The sequence below is a fragment of the Diorhabda carinulata genome, chromosome 2 (assembly GCF_026250575.1).
Source record: "Diorhabda carinulata isolate Delta chromosome 2, icDioCari1.1, whole genome shotgun sequence".
Classification (NCBI taxonomy): domain Eukaryota; kingdom Metazoa; phylum Arthropoda; class Insecta; order Coleoptera; family Chrysomelidae; genus Diorhabda; species Diorhabda carinulata.
The window spans coordinates 4,116,942-4,133,764 of NC_079461.1; the positions used below are offsets into that span (position 1 = coordinate 4,116,942).

The window sequence follows — 16,823 nt, forward strand, 5'->3', positions numbered from 1 at the left end:
TTCATATTGGTGACGTTGACAAGAACTGTGTTGCCATTTGATGATGGTTCAGTTGATTCAGTGTTTTATGTCATATTGGGTTAGGTTAGGCGGTGGGTGGACTGAGTAGCCTAATGGTAATGTTGCCGGTCCCAAGCTCGGCAAAAATGGGAGGGTTGATGTGCCAAGCTAGCAGTCTTTCCCCAGAAAAGAGATAAATAGATCAAAGTACCTATAGAGAGTCTCGGATATAGACGAAGATGATTCACACGAGGAAAAGATAAAGAAAATCTTGTATTGTCGAAAATTCAAATGTCACCAAGGAAGGAACCGCAAAGTTTAGCAAAAACGAAAAGATTTCTTAGCGAATAGAACGTAACAGAAGCTTACAACCGATACAAATTGATTAGGAATGGGATTAACTCACTAGTTAGGCAGATGAAAAGTGAAAAAATTGATGGGAGGCTTCTACAGCGCCCAAAAACAAATAAGTAGGATACTAAGACAACAGTGGAAAGAAATAACGTGAGAGTCACCCTTTAAGAAGTCGACAAAGCTTTGAAGACCTTAAAAACCAAAAAATCTCCAGTATAGAATAGAGTCCATAATGAACTACTAAAGTACGGTGGCCAACATCCGACACAAGACACCATTATAATTATAGTCATGTTTAAAAAAAGGAAAAAACCAGAATTTGGCTAGATACAACATTGAAACATAACACTAAAAGACAATCAGCAAGGATTCAGATCAGCAAAAGCCTACATAGTTGCAGTATTTATTCTACGACAACTGGTTGAGGAATCCGAAGAATATAATAAACCAGCAATCCTATGCTTCATAGACCTCACAAAAGCTTATGACAGAGAAATCGAAATCCTGTGCTATACCGATGACGCCATGATATGTGTAGATAATGAAGATGATCTTCGAAGATTTTTAGATATCTTTAATCTGAAAGGAAAACAGTATATGATTATCTCGACTAAAAAAATTAGAACTAGAAGGTCAAATAATATAACAGAGAATGAAGTACAAGCACCATGAAGTTGACATAACCAGTTATGGAAACGTAGATGAACGAGGTAATAGGACAAGTAGCTAGAACAAACAAGGTCACGGGATGTCTTCAGAACGTAATATAAAAGAACAAAAACCTTAAAACCTTTGACAAGAAACAAAGACACGAATTTACAAAGATATAATCAGACCTATAGATCAAACCAAACCTTGTCTTCATTTTGATTCTCCAGCATCTCTATTCTCTTAACAAAATTGTGCACAAGAGCTCACAGCTTTTAAGTTTAATTTATCGAGTCCATTCCTCATGGTCTTATAATTTGTTTACCTTTTACTACAAAGTGAAATAATGTTGTGTAACCCATGTAAGAGTCCTCAGACTTGAACGACGGGGCTTAGCTTCGACCAACATTGGGAAACCCTGCACAGGCAAACCAATCATGGCCCAAGCCTGACTAAACTCTGGGTAGCCTGACCTTGGCTATCCTATATTCACCAAGGACTGGATTAAGCTATGACATCAGAAAACAATGCGGGATATTTGATTAGGTAGACTGACCTATTCTTTTTGATTTTGGCCACCTTCTTTTCTTGTTGTCTAGATGTATTGTAGGTATCTCTATAATCTATAAATCTAAAAACAACTACACATGCGCAAATAAAAAGAACTTAATGCATAAGCCAACATCTATTTATTAGCATTTACCCTCCCAGCGGTTGCAGAGTGCTCTGTTCTTCATCTTCGTCTTCCAGGTCTTCTTGTATATCGTGCAATTCGGACGCGGATACAGTTTGGTTAGGTTTCGGAGGAGTTTCCAGTGCTGGTGGTGATGGGTCAGGGCCGACTGGCTTGCCTTCGGGGGGCGCGCCGCACCAAGGCAAGCAGCACTTCCAGACCCCGACCAGTGTGACGAAGTTTTAACTCTCCGATATCGTACCAATTCTGCTAGAGGTAAAGTAAGCGATATTATTTAAATTAAGAATAATTTCATTCGAGGATTTTGCTCATTTTTGCGAAAATAATTACAACTAACTTATGAACTGGACTATAAGAAAGTTTATGCTTCGTTCTACCTTCGCGATTCTCAACGTTAGCGACTGTTCAGAAACGGTATCCAGGGAGCAATTAACAGATGCTTCAGTTGACAGCACAAGCACCAAACAGAATAAATTGAAAGTCATTTTAAAATGCAAAGAATGATATTATATTGAAAAGCAGAATATTCTTGAATGGATATATATGATAATAGTAAATAAAATTGTTATATTATAGTTCAAGTTAGAGTTTCCGAACGAGAGGGTGTTGCTACACTGTTCTGAAGGGATTCAACAGGTTCGAAACCGGATTAATACTTCTTTTTCTCTATGCAATTGCGAGCCATTCGAAATATCTGTTATCCCTACAAGATTCTTCATTTTGATAAAGTTTTATAAAATCATGAGATTCATTTTAAAAATACCCCAACGAACTTAAAAATCTGATAAGTTGTTTATTTATAAATGTTGGTAAACTGCCTTGAGCGGTTCTTTTAACAAAGAGAAGTCACGGAATTTCATGTAAGATTCGATGATAGCAGTTTTTGCAGTCAGATACGTCAGCGTCTTTATTTAAATAACGAGAACAAAATAAATAGGATGCGGTGCAATTTGAAGGGAATACGTTGAAAGTATGTGACTGCATTATGTGAATATAAGAAAAGTATACAAGAGTTAAATGACTAAATTTACAATTGTGTTAAAACAACAATAAAATAAGCAAATTCAGAATAAACGAAGTTCGTTTCGGTTCCGATAATCTAACTCGACGAATATCAAACTATTAAGAGCTGTATCAGTGTACAAACTGCCTTAAATACTAAATCTTATCGTATAAAATAATAACTGTGAATAATTATAGAATCAGTTTACGGTCACATTAATCTTATATATTAAAAAAATTGATGATTTCTATTCCGGGTCCGTTCAGGCGTTCTAACCAACCGATTTGCTTAATTTTTTTTTTCAATGAAACGTATTGATGCACAGATCAGCCATCAACCATCGAATTTCATCTAATTTTCACCATTCTCGAGTTATACTCAAATGCGATTTCCCCCTGTATATTACTTATGGGAGTTTTTCGCATACACACGTTCTATCCTCAATATCTCAGGTTCTATTCAAGATAGAGACTTGGTTTTGGTTTAAAAACACTCGCTGAAACACCTTCTTTCTTTTGAGTTTTTGAACATTTAAATCGGTTGAGTTGGAGATGAGCTAGGCGCGGACATTCAATGTGGAGTTATGGATTTTTGTAGGTTTTTGGCAATTTTTCTACATTCAAAGATCTATATTTCAAGTTCTAATATAGCTACAGAGTTCGTTTTGGTTTAAGAACACTCGCTGAAACACCTTCTTTCTTTTGGGTTTTTGAACACTGAAATTGGTTGAGTTGGAGAGGAGCAAGGCGCGGACATTCAATGTGGAGTTATGGATTTTTGTAGGTTTTTGGCAATTTTTCTACATTCAAAGATCTATATCTCAGGTTCTAATATAGCTACAGAGTTCGTTTTGGTTTAAGATCACTCGCTGAAACACCTTCTCTCTTTTGAGTTTTTGAACATTTAAATCGGTTGAGTTTGAGAAGAGCTAGGCGCGGACATTCAATGTGGAGTTATGGATTTTTGTAGGTTTTTGGCAATTTTTCTACATTCAAAGATCTATATCTCAGGTTCTAATATAGCTACAGAGTTCGTTTTGGTTTAAGATCACTCGCTGAAACACCTTCTCTCTTTTGAGTTTTTGAACATTTAAATCGGTTGAGTTTGAGAAGAGCTAGGCGCGGACATTCAATGTGGAGTTATGGATTTTTGTAGGTTTTTGGCAATTTTTCTACATTCAAAGATCTATATCTCAGGTTCTAATATAGCTACAGAGTTCGTTTTGGTTTAAGAACACTTGCTGAAACACCTTCTTTCTTTTGAGTTTTTGAGCACTTAAATCGGTTGAGTTGGAGATGAGCTAGGCGCGGACATTCAATGCGGAGTTATGGATTTTTGTAGGTTTTTGGCAATTTTTCTACAATCAAAGATCTATATTTCAGGTTCTAATATAGCTACAGAGTTCGTTTTGGTTTAAGAACACTCGCTGAAACACCTTCTTTCTTTTGAGTTTTTGAACATTTAAATCGGTTGAGTTGGAGATGAGCTAGGCGCGGACATTCAATGTGGAGTTATGGATTTTTGTAGGTTTTTGGCAATTTTTCTACATTCAAAGATCTATATCTCAGGTTCTAATATAGCTACAGAGTTCGTTTTGGTTTAAGAACACTCGCTGAAACACCTTCTTTCTTTTGAGTTTTTGAGCACTTAAATCGGTTGAGTTGGAGATGAGCTAGGCGCGGACATTCAATGCGGAGTTATGGATTTTTGTAGGTTTTTGGCAATTTTTCTACAATCAAAGATCTATATTTCAGGTTCTAATATAGCTACAGAGTTCGTTTTGGTTTAAGAACACTCGCTGAAATACCTTCTTTCTTTTGAGTTTTTGAGCACTTAAATCGGTTGAGTTGGAGATGAGCTAGGCGCGGACATTCAATGCGGAGTTATGGATTTTTGTAGGTTTTTGGCAATTTTTCTACAATCAAAGATCTATATTTCAGGTTCTAATATAGCTACAGAGTTCGTTTTGGTTTAAGAACACTCGCTGAAACACCTTCTTTCTTTTGAGTTTTTGAGCACTTAAATCGGTTGAGTTGGAGATGAGCTAGGCGCGGACATTCAATGCGGAGTTATGGATTTTTGTAGGTTTTTGGCAATTTTTCTATATTCAAAGATCTATATCTCAGGTTCTAATATAGCTACAGAGTTCGTTTTGGTTTAAGAACACTCGCTGAAACACCTTCTTTCTTTTGAGTTTTTGAGCACTTAAATCGGTTGAGTTGGAGATGAGCTAGGCGCGGACATTCAATGTGGAGTTATGGATTTTTGTAGGTTTTTGGCAATTTTTCTACATTCAAAGATCTATATCTCAGGTTCTAATATAGCTACAGAGTTCGTTCTTTTCTATTATAATGATTTCTGATGCTTATTTAATGGATTCGATGCGAGCGAAGCCGCGGGTAAAAGCTAGTATAAGATAAAAATAAATAATTGAAGAAGGGGTTAAAGTTAACAATCTACAAAACTGACATAAAAAACGAAATATAAACACTATGAATCACTTAACTATTCGATTAACAGATCTTAAGAAATGAGATTGGGTGTCTTAAGGAGTGGTGAGATAATTCAAGAAATTCTTGGTTAGAATTCAGCTGAAATTGTGGATATAAAGATGGTAATCACTAAAGGATATTAGAGAAGTGCGATACAAAAGTAGGGAACAAAAGAAAAGGAAGGAAATAACGAGAAACAACGGATAAAAAATGAGAGGTTAGGCTAGAAAAAGATTTGAAGCTATTCAAAGAAACAACGCATGGAGAAGAAATTCGCAGGAGGAGAATGATACAACGAATAAAACACAAAACAACCAAATGGTGTACAGAAGCAACAAGAAAAAAGGTTGAACAGTAAAAGGCAACATGGAGAAATTATATTGAAATCAAACTGAAGAAAACAGAGAAGTATACAAAGGAAAGAAGTCAAGAAAGAAATTAAGAAAGCAAAAAAGGAAACATGGAAAGAATTTGGAGAAGTAAATGACTTAAAAGAAAATAACAGAAGCTTATAGAAAAAACTATTGTAAGTAGGGGAAAATGCTACTCACGGAAATTCAATATTCAAGCTAAAAATGATTGGAAAACTTCTAAAAGGTAAGTTTTAGTGAAAATATTGCAGAAGGTCTAAATTTTTTTACAACGAGCCGCTACTGAACTACTACTGATGTAAGATACAAGTTGTAACAGGTACAATTTCTTGTATATAGTGAGTTCTATTAGATAGAGTTACGTAATTCAAAACAACCCTTATGACAGCGGCGCACCATTATCAATTATTTATTTATTACTATGAATTCTAACCTTGTTAAGTTATCGTTGCTATAAATTGTTTGTATTTCATATTTCTGTTAGATTTGTGTAACCAATTGTAACTTTAAATTATTAAATCGTCAGTCTGTTAAATAAATTGTTTTTTAAAAAGCAAGTTGTCGAATTGAGTTATTTAATTATATTACTTAATATTTTTCAGAATAATTTCAATATGTTACTCTTTGTTTCTTTGTTTTTTTTTCATAAAACATAAGACAACGACAAAGTTATCGAACTTTGAAGTATATAGAAGAAAGTAAATCTACTAAAATCTGTTTACTGCTATTTTCAAGATCAAATATGATGTTTACGGTCGTTTTATGTGGAAAAATGTCATTCTACAAAGATTAATGACCTTTACAAAGCTCAATATCAAATATTAACCGAATTTTGACCAAATCACGTCTTTTCCTGTGGGATAAAAATGTTTATTTTTTGTCTTTATAGGAGATATTTCTCAAGTATTAACCTATTTTATACAGTTTTTTATAAACATGTCTCTTAAGACTATTTTGCAGACCAAAAATAAGCCTCTTTTTCAAATATTAGCCGAAAAAGCCGACATTGGTATTATTTCATTTCAAAAATATTTCACGTTACTTTCCATAATAAAATTCTTATTATATAAAACTTGAGTTCAAAACTGCGAGGGTTGCAGCTTAAGTTTTGAAATATGGTAACACTGATATGAATATTGCGATCATAAAGTTTGATATTTTTAATAGTAAATGTACTCAGAAGTGTCGTCATACGAGTGTTATTTGATTTGTTTACAAATTCACAACAAATATTCAATCGCTGTGTTTCAAAAGACGTCTGTAAGATCGTGACAGGCCGCGAGTCATCGATCTATGCAATGAACCCAAAAATAAACAACATTCGACTGTATGGATCTTTGAAGACGAGTCAAATCCGGCTAAAGTTGTTGGCGCACGAAGCACTTCGAAGCAAATGGTTCCATTGGAACAACGTAGAATGGTTAATTCTGAATGGTACGTCAGCAATTGTTTCAGTCAGGGAAATCAATCGATCATTCCTCACCACGACAATGCGATCTCTCACATATCAAAAACGTTTTTGAGCAGTCAGAACATCAATTGATGGGTTATTGTTTGGCACCCATTGATTGCTTCTTATTCCCGCAAATCAAAAATAGTGAAGTCGACGTTTTTCTACACCCGAAGAAGCGATCCATGCGTTCAATTCAAACAATAAAGCCGTGTCCAATTCTAAATATTTGTTCTTATTTAATCTTAAAACTTAAGTAACAACCCTCGTATAATTCGAGTATTCCTAGATTGCAGTGGTTTAAACTTTTAAAAAAGTGTTTGTCTCAGTTTATTTGGTAGAAAATTATTTCTTCAAAACATGTTTATTAGTGTTTTTTGCATATTTTTCACGAAATCATTACTCGAATATGTCACTGGCTTCTATTGCGACCAGTTCTGTTCTAAAGACAACTTCAACAAAGTTAAAAGTCTATTTACCACTTCAGTTCGATTATCTTTGGGCTGCAGGATTTAACTTTCAAATGATTCCTCTGTCGGAAGCATAATCAACTTTAAATAAATTTCTATACCTAATCTGTAACATGTATAAGTCTTGAGTTGGTTTTTTCAGTAAAAATGTTCGTATTTTTGTTTTTCTGTTCATTTTTTTTTCATTCTTGTTTCGTTTGTTCAAGTTTTTTGGAATTTTTATTTCCATTTAATGCGATCAGCTAACGGATTGTTTCATTTGTTCAAGTTTTTTGGACTTTTATTTCCATTTAATGCGATCAGCTAACGAATTGTTTCATTTGTTCAAGTTTTTTGGAATTTTTATTTCCATTTAATGCGATCAGCTAACGGATTGTTTCATTTGTTCAAGTTTTTTGGACTTTTATTTCCATTTAATGCGATCAGCTAACGGATTGTTTCATTTGTTCAAGTTTTTTGGACTTTTATTTCCATTTAATGCGATCAGCTAACGGATTGTTTCATTTGTTCAAGTTTTTTGGACTTTTATTTCCATTTAATGCGATCAGCTAACGAATTGTTTCATTTGTTCAAGTTTTTTGGAATTTTTATTTCCATTTAATGCGATCAGCTAACGGATTGTTTCATTTGTTCAAGTTTTTTGGAATTTTTATTTCCATTTAATGCGATCAGCTAACGGATTGTTTCATTTGTTCAAGTTTTTTGGACTTTTATTTCCATTTAATGCGATCAGCTAACGGATTGTTTCATTTGTTCAAGTTTTTTGGACTTTTATTTCCATTTAATGCGATCAGCTAACGGATTGTTTCATTTGTTCAAGTTTTTTGGACTTTTATTTCCATTTAATGCGATCAGCTAACGAATTGTTTCATTTGTTCAAGTTTTTTGGAATTTTTATTTCCATTTAATGCGATCAGCTAACGGATTGTTTCATTTGTTCAAGTTTTTTGGAATTTTTATTTCCATTTAATGCGATCAGCTAACGGATTGTTTCATTTGTTCAAGTTTTTTGGACTTTTATTTCCATTTAATGCGATCAGCTAACGGATTGTTTCATTTGTTCAAGTTTTTTGGACTTTTATTTCCATTTAATGCGATCAGCTAACGAGTTGTTTCATTTGTTCAAGTTTTTTGGACTTTTATTTCCATTTAATACGATCAGCTAACGGATTGTTTCATTTGTTCAAGTTTTTTGGACTTTTATTTCCATTTAATGCGATCAGCTAACGAATTGTTTCATTTGTTCAAGTTTTTTGGACTTTTATTTCCATTTAAGGCGATTAGCTAATGAATTATTTCATGTGTTAAAGTTTTTTTAACTCTTTTTCCCATTAAATGCGATCAGCTAACGAATTGTTTCATTTGTTCAAGTTTTTTGGACTTTTATTTCCATTTAATACGATCAACTAACGAATTGTTTCATTTGTTCTAGTTTTTTGGACTTTTATTTCCATTTAATGCGATCAGCTAACGAATTGTTTCATTTGTTCAAGTTTTTTGGACTTTTATTTCCATTTAATACGATCAGCTAACGGATTGTTTCATTTGTTCAAGTTTTTTGGACTTTTATTTCCATTTAATGCGATCAGCTAACGAATTGTTTCATTTGTTCAAGTTTTTTGGACTTTTATTTCCATTTAATGCGATCAGCTAACGGATTGTTTCATTTGTTCAAGTTTTTTGGACTTTTATTTCCATTTAATGCGATCAGCTAACGGATTGTTTCATTTGTTCAAGTTTTTTGGACTTTTATTTCCATTTAATGCGATCAGCTAACGAGTTGTTTCATTTTTTCAAGTTTTTTGGACTTTTATTTCCATTTAATACGATCAGCTAACGGATTGTTTCATTTGTTCAAGTTTTTTGGACTTTTATTTCCATTTAATGCGATCAGCTAACGGATTGTTTCATTTGTTCAAGTTTTTTGGACTTTTATTTCCATTTAATGCGATCAGCTAACGGATTGTTTCATTTGTTCAAGTTTTTTGGACTTTTATTTCCATTTAATGCGATCAGCTAACGGATTGTTTCATTTGTTCAAGTTTTTTGGACTTTTATTTCCATTTAATACGATCAGCTAACGGATTGTTTCATTTGTTCAAGTTTTTTGGACTTTTATTTCCATTTAATGCGATCAGCTAACGGATTGTTTCATTTGTTCAAGTTTTTTGGACTTTTATTTCCATTTAATGCGATCAGCTAACGGATTGTTTCATTTGTTCAAGTTTTTTGGACTTTTATTTCCATTTAATGCGATCAGCTAACGAATTGTTTCATTTGTTCAAGTTTTTTGGACTTTTATTTCCATTTAATGCGATCAGCTAACGGATTGTTTCATTTGTTCAAGTTTTTTGGACTTTTATTTCCATTTAATGCGATCAGCTAACGAGTTGTTTCATTTTTTCAAGTTTTTTGGACTTTTATTTCCATTTAATACGATCAGCTAACGGATTGTTTCATTTGTTCAAGTTTTTTGGACTTTTATTTCCATTTAATGCGATCAGCTAACGGATTGTTTCATTTGTTCAAGTTTTTTGGACTTTTATTTCCATTTAATGCGATCAGCTAACGGATTGTTTCATTTGTTCAAGTTTTTTGGAATTTTTATTTCCATTTAATGCGATCAGCTAACGAATTGTTTCATTTGTTCAAGTTTTTTGGACTTTTATTTCCATTTAATACGATCAGCTAACGGATTGTTTCATTTGTTCAAGTTTTTTGGACTTTTATTTCCATTTAATGCGATCAGCTAACGAATTGTTTCATTTGTTCAAGTTTTTTGGACTTTTATTTCCATTTAATGCGATCAGCTAACGGATTGTTTCATTTGTTCAAGTTTTTTGGACTTTTATTTCCATTTAATGCGATCAGCTAACGAGTTGTTTCATTTGTTCAAGTTTTTTGGACTTTTATTTCCATTTAATACGATCAGCTAACGGATTGTTTCATTTGTTCAAGTTTTTTGGACTTTTATTTCCATTTAATGCGATCAGCTAACGAATTGTTTCATTTGTTCAAGTTTTTTGGACTTTTATTTCCATTTAATGCGATCAGCTAACGGATTGTTTCATTTGTTCAAGTTTTTTGGACTTTTATTTCCATTTAATACGATCAGCTAACGGATTGTTTCATTTGTTCAAGTTTTTTGGACTTTTATTTCCATTTAATGCGATCAGCTAACGAATTGTTTCATTTGTTCAAGTTTTTTGGACTTTTATTTCCATTTAATACGATCAGCTAACGGATTGTTTCATTTGTTCAAGTTTTTTGGACTTTTATTTCCATTTAATGCGATCAGCTAACGAATTGTTTCATTTGTTCAAGTTTTTTGGACTTTTATTTCCATTTAATGCGATCAGCTAACGGATTGTTTCATTTGTTCAAGTTTTTTGGACTTTTATTTCCATTTAATGCGATCAGCTAACGAGTTGTTTCATTTGTTCAAGTTTTTTGGACTTTTATTTCCATTTAATACGATCAGCTAACGGATTGTTTCATTTGTTCAAGTTTTTTGGACTTTTATTTCCATTTAATGCGATCAGCTAACGAATTGTTTCATTTGTTCAAGTTTTTTGGACTTTTATTTCCATTTAATGCGATCAGCTAACGGATTGTTTCATTTGTTCAAGTTTTTTGGACTTTTATTTCCATTTAATGCGATCAGCTAACGAATTGTTTCATTTGTTCAAGTTTTTTGGACTTTTATTTCCATTTAATGCGATCAGCTAACGAATTGTTTCATTTGTTCAAGTTTTTTGGACTTTTATTTCCATTTAATGCGATCAGCTAACGGATTGTTTCATTTGTTCAAGTTTTTTGGACTCTTACTTCCATTAAATGCAATCAACTAACGAATTGTTTCATTTGTTCTAGTTTTTTGGACTCTTATTTCCATTTAATGCGATCAGTTAGTGGATTGTTTCAGTTTATATGCTTACATTGTGTAAGATTCAATATAATCATTCACGACGTTGTTAACTTTATGTTTGAAAAAGGTCGTAGCAATTCTACTCATTCCATACTTCAAGAATACGAATAAGTTTATTTATGTTCTTTTGTATTTCTGCATAATTCGAATTTGTAATTTCCGTTACGCAGTCTTCCCATATATAACATCGTTGAAATTGAAGTAAATACAAATCTTTATTGTATTTAATAGTTAATTCTATTCGAAGACAGTGAATGTTTTGTTTGTAAAGTAGATTATTCTGAAATTCTTGGATTGTTTCAAACTTAGAGTTCCCTTCATTGATGAATACATTTTCATGTTATGTAAGACAAAATAAGCTTAATCGTCAACAATAACGATATAAAGCTATTGAATCGACATTAAATTAAGTTTTTTATTGGAATTCATTTAGAACTACAACACAATCGTCAAATAATCAACAATAACTTTTAACCTTATATATTAAAAGAGAAGAAGAGATACATTAGACGACTACTTCTTCTAATTTAAAAATTTGACATCTAAAGAGACTGAACATTTCTACTCTTTCAGAACAATTCTATTAGTTTTAAAAGAATTAAAAATGATTAAAAATCTTTTCAAGGAATAAAAATTATTAATTCCTAATAATAAAAAGAATCATAACGTAATATTTGTATTGTTACTTGAGATGCATGATTAGATTTTTGAAAAATTGCATTCCAGTTTCTTAAAATCGAAAATCCTCACTGGTTCACGACAGTCGTAATAGCGGAAATGTTATTTCCGATGTTTTCATTTTGCAAATCCATAATCGGTTGATAAGGAACCCATAATTAAGAATTGTACTTAATATATATCACAAGCGAAGATAATTTCAGTAAAATTAAATACGAAGACGAATTTGTTTTTGAGCATCTGTTGATAGATGTTGTCTTTTCTTTTCAACTGTTTGGCCTCTGTGCTAGGCTCTAGTAGGACATTTACCGAATCTGCAAATCGACTTGTGGATAGTAGATCATGAAGCCACGTTCGCCACATTCTTTATTGTTCACAAAACTTTTATTTAAGAACAATTTGTTTTTGCGCAGCTCATTATTTGATTTGGTAATCGGTTTTCTTTGTGTAAAGTTGTTGTTTATTTATACATTCAAATGATTCACTGATTCTGAATAATATTTCGCCTGGATGGTAAAAGTTACAAACCAAATCCTCCACGTATTACATCAGGTTGAAGATCGAGGAATATGGAAGGAAAAAATAAAAAAAAGAAATATAATATCTATCTTTTAGTTGTGCATTAGTTTATTTTTAAACTAACTAAATGCCGATTGTAGTTCTATTGAAATGAGAATTTTATGTTGTTTATCGCGAACAAAACATCCGATGTAAATGTGAGTTATATAAACTTGAGAAGCGCGATCGGGATTTAAAACCACCAATTAAATCTATAAATACCTGTAAAGCTCTGATAATTGCACCTGTATAGGCGGTAAAATGAAAAACACTCTTTCAAAAAAAAAAAAATCTCTAACGCAGAAACTTTGGGATCGTTGATAAATAACTTTTAATGTCGAAATAAATTCTCCAGGCACGTTTCTTTGTGGCTTTGCGGGAACGTCACGATTCCAAGTTTGGTTGATGTCATTGCCACTGGATAATATTATTTATGACAATGGATTTTGTGCTGATAAAGAATAAATTCAAACACGATGTATCGTAATTTATGGATGCATAACTAAAATGGTTTCATAGATTAATGGAATTCTGCGAGAATTATTATGAAAACAGCGGATTGGGACACGATGCGACTACGGGTTTTCCAACATTTGTACTGGAAGATAAATTTTTTGCCAATCAGGCAGCAGCGTCGGATTTACGGAGGGTCTAACGGGTCCCCAGCACGTAGCGGCCACGCAAAATTACTAATTTAACCATTTTTTCCAAAATTTTTACCAGATCCTCAGTCGCCCTTCCTCCAAATCTTCCTTATCACTGAGACTCCGCCATGTTTTACAGTCTGTTCTTCCTTTGTCCAATTTTCATGTTCTTTATCCCAGCGGAACCGCTTAATTTTATATTGACGTCTTCATTAATCTGAGCTGCTATTTCTGAGCCCGTGAGTCGTCGATTAAGTTTACCGTTTAATACAATACGTTTATCTTGAGCAGTTGTGGTTTTTCGAAGCTGTCCTGAACGTTTTCTATCGACCTGGATTTACAAGTCTGGATTTGAATTAACTTCACAAAAATATGCCTTGGTCTAAAAAGTATAAATCACAGCACTTTCTTGCATCTCGCAGGGCAAACTGGGACTAAACTACAATCATAATCACTATTATTTTTGTTTGTAAGACATAGTTTCGACCTTCCTTTAATAATATGAAAGAGAAATTTGTTAAAGGGTTATTATTTTGATATTTAATGAATGGGTGGGCAAAAACTTTGGTAATTATCTAGATTAGGTTACAACCCTCCGATTTCGTTAAAATTTTAGTATGTTATAAAGAAAATTACGCTGAACAAGAATACACATGCATATGGGGCGCGAAAATCATTCCTTCAGGTATTTTTTGCGTTTAAAGAATTAAATAATTGAAACCTAACCTAATTTAACCTACATACTTCTCTACAAAATGAAATCCAATCACAAGTAGGGGCTGGTGTTATCGAAAACTCTTCCATGATTTTTTCTTGATGATTCTACATACAGTTTGTATATCTATTCGAATTTGATTAAACCAAGTGCCATTTAATGCATTTATTACCCAATTGCACCACACGGTTAGTTTAGATTAGGTTAGGTTAGGTTAGATTAGACTTAGGTTAGGTTAGACTGATATGATCCACCAAACTTTTACGAATCGTCGTGGAACGTATCTAAAGATGGGGCTAAATCATTGGATAACTATAAGATGAAGGTTTTCGTGTTTTGGCACACTATAATCATTTTGATAACTTTTATAAATACACTCCGATTAAATCGCACCTATTTATGCGTATAAAATTAATCAATTCAAGGTCTCCTGACTCTAATAAATAGCTATAAACAACGTTACGGTCGTTTGCTAAATGTAGCTCGACGATTTATTTGCTTATTTTCAATTATTCATTTTCAATGTACCACAGAAATTTATATTTAATACGATTTACAGTTGCTAAAGTGATTTTACGTATCGAATTCGGAATGTACTCAATCTATAAATACATCTTCAATTACTTTACAAATTTTTCTAATTTATTCATTCGAAACCAGTCAAAACTTCATAGACATGAACGCCTGGTACAGTCGAGAGCATCAAGCCTTACATTTTGGAAGTCTTTGCCTCGATGACGATTCTCAAGCCCTGGTGCTTCTTAGCCATGTTTTTAGTCTTCTGAGGCTGCTCTACTGTACAGGTCGTACATGATAAAGCGATCAAAATTTTTATTATTTTTTCCGTTTCGGGAAAGAAGGAATTTGTTTCTTTTAGGACTTCAACAACTGTTAGATTTGTTAGATTGAATCCAACTCTGGTATTACTGGAGACCTCTTCCAGTATACTGCTGGATGATTGTTTCTATGACGTTGTTTCCCCTTCAGTCCGCTTTTCTCTGCAACAACAGCAGTTTCCTTTATAATTTCGTCTGTTACTTTTTCCGGATTTTCACGGTGATTTTTAAAACTAAAATCGTTTTAAAGTGTTCCGAGACTTTGACCACGTCCACAGCTACAGATTGGAGTACGTTGACAACGGGTTCCATCAAAGCCGAGTATTTTACTACCAACATAATCCCGAGAATGAAAGAAATTCTGGAAGTAGCCACATGCAGTTGGAAGGCACTTTTCCAAATTGTCTAAATTCGCTTGTTTAACTTGTTTCGTTCATAGCTTCCAATTAAAAAGTTACTCGGTCGTAACTGCCCCCCTTGGCGACGCCACTGAACATTAAACAGATTAATATTTTGTTTTTATATTTGTAATAAATAAAATGAAGTTTCTTATCCTCGTGAGCATGTGTTTGGCTTCATTGATAAAAAGCCTTTTATGAATATTATTTTATTTTGTGTGTAAGCAAAAATTGAGCCGAACTTTTGACATAACCGTAAAAAAGCTGGAATAAATTCATTTTTAGTGGTAAAATAATTATTTTTTGCAGTCGCTATTTTAAAAAAAACGTCGACATATCGATTGGAACAGTAATCGGTTTTATATGAAAGTCTGTCGTAAGATATTCATAGGGCGCGTTCTCAGTCTACTCTTGAATATTTTTAATGCTTATCGGGTGAAAATCACCTTTCAAAACCACATTTGCATGATTAATAATATGATCTTTTTCGAATTTTCAATATTCACGAAAAAGAAGATGAGTTTTACGGTGTATTCACGAAAATAAATTATACAATTATATTTTCTTTTTATTTAAATAAAAAGTTATATAAATATAATAAAAATCTACGAAAGTTAGGACTGGGTGGCCATATAAATAAACTTTCACGTCCTATCCACCTATCAGGGTATGTTTTATCTAAAAAATGTCTAACAATATGGAATAACGTGCCGAACAACCATCTTGTTACGACGAATGGCCAATGGTATGTCTTCTATAAGAAGTTTCAGTTCGTTTCTCAAAAAATCTAAATATCTTTCTCCAATAATCGTTTCAATAAAAAAAAGGTCCAATGATTTGACCGCCTAGAATTCCGCACTACACACTCACAGACCGACGACCCTGATGTTGGATTTTCTGCATCGAACGGGGGTTTGTTTTAGACCAGTAATGCATATTATGGCGATTTACTCTACCATTACTTTGAAACGTAGCCCCACCAGTCCCGTAACATCCTGAAAGTATTTCAGCATCGTCGTGTATCATATTTATTAGCCAGTTGCAAGAATCCAGCCTGACATCAAAGTAATAACGGCAGTAAGACACATTGAAGTCATCAGTTTTTACCAGAGAGAGAAAAGATGAGAAAGAGAGGGAAAGAGATAGAAAGAGAGGGGAGATGGGTATATTTGGGTAGGATGAGGGAAATTTTTTATGAAGAAAGGTTTGTTGGAGTTCAGATGTATGGGAGTTGATCCTCTGCAGGGCTGGAGTTGTGGTGATGGGTTTGTGATTGTGCTGTCAAGGTTGGAAAGAGGAAGAAAAAGAGACGACCAAGTGGCTCGAAGAGGACGAAAAAACAGCTTCAGTTTAAGTAAAAAAGGTTCGTCCCAATATATTTTGTCTAATGGATATGGGAGAATTGTCTAAGAAGTTGAGGTATATTTCAGGTTGTTAGCAAAAGAACAGGGACTCAATTGTCTTCTTTTTTTTTCGCCTGAAGCTGTAATATAATCCGATCTTGAGATATGACCGACGGCCGTACTTATTTTCCTACCCGGTACAATTCGATGAATATAGAATTGAACTAAATATGTCATTTAG

At 33.2% G+C, this 16,823-nt stretch overlaps 1 protein-coding gene across 6 annotated transcripts in view; it reads right to left on the reverse strand.

Annotated features, from left to right (window-relative positions):
- LOC130903946 (cAMP-specific 3',5'-cyclic phosphodiesterase) overlaps nucleotides 1-16,823 on the reverse strand; it is a 248,370-nt gene that overhangs the window by 198,012 nt on the left and 33,535 nt on the right. For 5 of the 6 annotated variants that reach the window (XM_057816398.1, XM_057816384.1, XM_057816392.1 and 2 more), the window contains exon 2: nucleotides 1,706-1,942. The exons of the other annotated variant lie outside the window; for it this stretch is intronic. The gene's annotated coding sequence lies outside the window, so the exon portion shown is untranslated. The remainder of the gene's footprint in view (nucleotides 1-1,705; nucleotides 1,943-16,823) is intronic. 6 annotated transcript variants of the gene reach the window in all.